The sequence below is a fragment of the Salvelinus sp. IW2-2015 genome, unplaced genomic scaffold (assembly GCF_002910315.2).
Source record: "Salvelinus sp. IW2-2015 unplaced genomic scaffold, ASM291031v2 Un_scaffold6093, whole genome shotgun sequence".
NCBI classification, from domain to species: Eukaryota; Metazoa; Chordata; class Actinopteri; order Salmoniformes; family Salmonidae; genus Salvelinus; species Salvelinus sp. IW2-2015.
The window spans coordinates 35,500-38,247 of NW_019947357.1; positions in this window are offsets into that span (position 1 = coordinate 35,500).

Here is a 2,748-nt window from a genome sequence, read left to right on the forward strand (position 1 = left end):
CCAGGAGTCAAACTCTATTCACTTTGTTGGTGAATGCTGACCTCTGGTGGTGTAATGGTGTGTGTGTGTGTGTGTGTGTGTGTGTGGTGTTCGTGTGTGTGTGTGTGTGTGTGTGTGTGTGTGTGTGTGTGTGTGTGTGTGTGTGTGTGTGTGTGTGTGTGTGTGTGTGTGTGTGTGTGTGTGTGTGACAGTGAGGTGTTACGGAGAGACGTGCTGTGCTCACGCTGACACAATCTGACGTAGGTTGGCCCCTTGCGCGCACACACACACACACACAAAAGGAACCTCCCATATTCTCAAATGACTTGTGACTGGCATATAGATACACTGGGGCAGGGGTAATCTGGTACTATTTCAGAAGGTCTGGTAACACAATTTCCTAGGGGCAAAGGTCCGGATGGATATAGTCATTTATTGGCATAGTAACAAACCCCTACCTCACAACCAAAGCGACATCAAACTGTTCACACCCCTGTTGTTGGCGTGAGAACATTTTGCTGTTTTAAAGCAAATTAATGAAATTCTCCACATTTTGCCATGTCATATGTGTGTTTATGATACCAGGGGTCGAAGCACGACCGAGTTCCCCAAACAACAAAATAATTTATATATATGTACAGTTCCAGTCAAAAGTTTGGACACCTACTCATTCCAGGGTTTTTCATTATTTTTACTATTTTCTACATTGTTGTAATAGGTCTGGATGTAGCTGGTGCAGAGGAGTCAGGCGCAGGACAGCAGAGATGAGTAATACACGTAATTTTACTCAAGACTTACAAATACAAGTCGATAAAACCTAGCCCACAATACGGACCGTAAATACAACAAACAATCACTCACAAACAAACATGGGGGAACAGAGGGTTAAATAAGAAACAAGTCATTGGGGGAGTGAAACGAGGTGTGTAAGACAAGGACAAAACAAATAGAAAATGAAAAGTGGATCGGCGATGGCTAGAAGGCCGGTGACGTCGAACGCCGCCCGAACAAGGAGAGGGACCGACTTTGGCGGAAGTCGTGGCAGCGCGCCGACAACTACCTCGGGGACGAGGCGCGGGGCGATCCGGATGGAGACGGTGGAACTCCCGCAGCAACGAAGGGTCCAAAACGTCCTCCACCGGAACCCAGCATCTCTCCTCCGGACCGTACCCCTCCCACTCCACGAGGTACTGAAGGCCCCTCGCCCCACACCTCGAGTCCAGGATGGCTCGAACAGCATACGCTGTGGCCCATTCGATGTCCAGAGGGGGCGGAGGAACCTCCCGCACCTCAGACTGCTGGAGCGGACCAGCCACCACCGGCCTGAGGAGAGACACATGGAACGAGGGATTAAATACGGTAATCTGGGGGAAGCTGTAACCTGTAGCATACCTCGTTCAGTCTCCTCAGGACTTTGAATGGCCCCACAAACCGCGGACCCAGCTTCCGGCAGGGCAGGCGGAGGGGCAGGTTTCGGGTCGAGAGCAGGACCCGGTCTCACTGCGTTGGCGGTCGGTGCTCGCCTTCTGCTGCCTCATGGCCCGTTGCAGGTGCACATGAGCGGCGTCCCAGGTCTCCTCCGAGCGCTTAAACCATTCGTCAGCCGCAGGAGCATCGATCTGGCTCTGATGCCAAGGTGCCAGAACCGGCTGATACCCCAGTACGCACTGAAAGGGGGAGAGGTTAGTGGAGGAGTGGTGGAGTGAGTTTTGGACCATCTCTGCCCAGGGGATGAACGCCGCCCACTCCCCCGGCCGGTCCTGGCAATATGACTGCAGAAACCTACCCACATCCTGGTTTACTCTCTCCACCTGCCCATTACTCTCGGGGTGAAAACCTGATGTGAGGCTGACCGAGACCCCCAGACGTTCCATGCACGCCCTCCATACCCTGGACGTGAACTGGGGACCCCAATCAGAGACTATGTTCTCAGGCACCCCGTAGTGCTGGAAGACGTGTGTAAACATGGCCTCCGCAGTCTGTAGGGCCGTAGGGAGACCGGGCAAAGGGAGGAGACGGCAGGACTTAGAAAACCGATCCACAACGACCAGGATCGTGGTGTTGCCCTGTGAGGGAGGACGATCTGTCAGGAAGTCCACTGATAGGTGCGACCACGGCCGTTGTGGAACGGGTAGGGGTTGTAACTTCCCTCTGGGCAGGTGCCTGGGAGCCTTGCACTGGGCGCACACCATGCAGGAGGAAACATAAACCCTCACGTCCTTGGCCAAGGTGGACCACCAGTACTTCCCACTAAGACAGCGCACTGTCCAACCGATGCCAGGATGACCAGAGGAGGGTGAGGTGTGGGCCCAATAGATCAACCGGTCATGGACAGCAGACAGAACATACAGACGCCCAGCTGGACACTGGAGAGGAGTGGGCTCTGTACGTAACGCCCGATCGATGTCCGCGTCCAGCTCCCACACTACCGGTGCCACCAGGCAAGAGGCCGGGAGTATGGGAGTGTGATCCATGGACCGCTCCTCTATGTCATACATCCGGGACAGTGCATCTGCCTTAGCGTTCTGGGAACCTGGTCGGTAGGACAGGGTGAACACAAAACGGGTAAAAAACATGGCCCACCTTGCCTGGCGAGGGTTCAGTCTCCTCGCTGCCCGGATGTACTCCAGATTGCGGTGGTCAGTCCAGATGAGAAAAGGGTGTCTCGCGCCCTCAAGCCAATGTCTCCACGCCTTCAGAGCCTTGACGACAGCCAACAGCTCCCGGTCCCCCACATCATAGTTTTGCTCCGCTAGGCTGAGCTTCTTC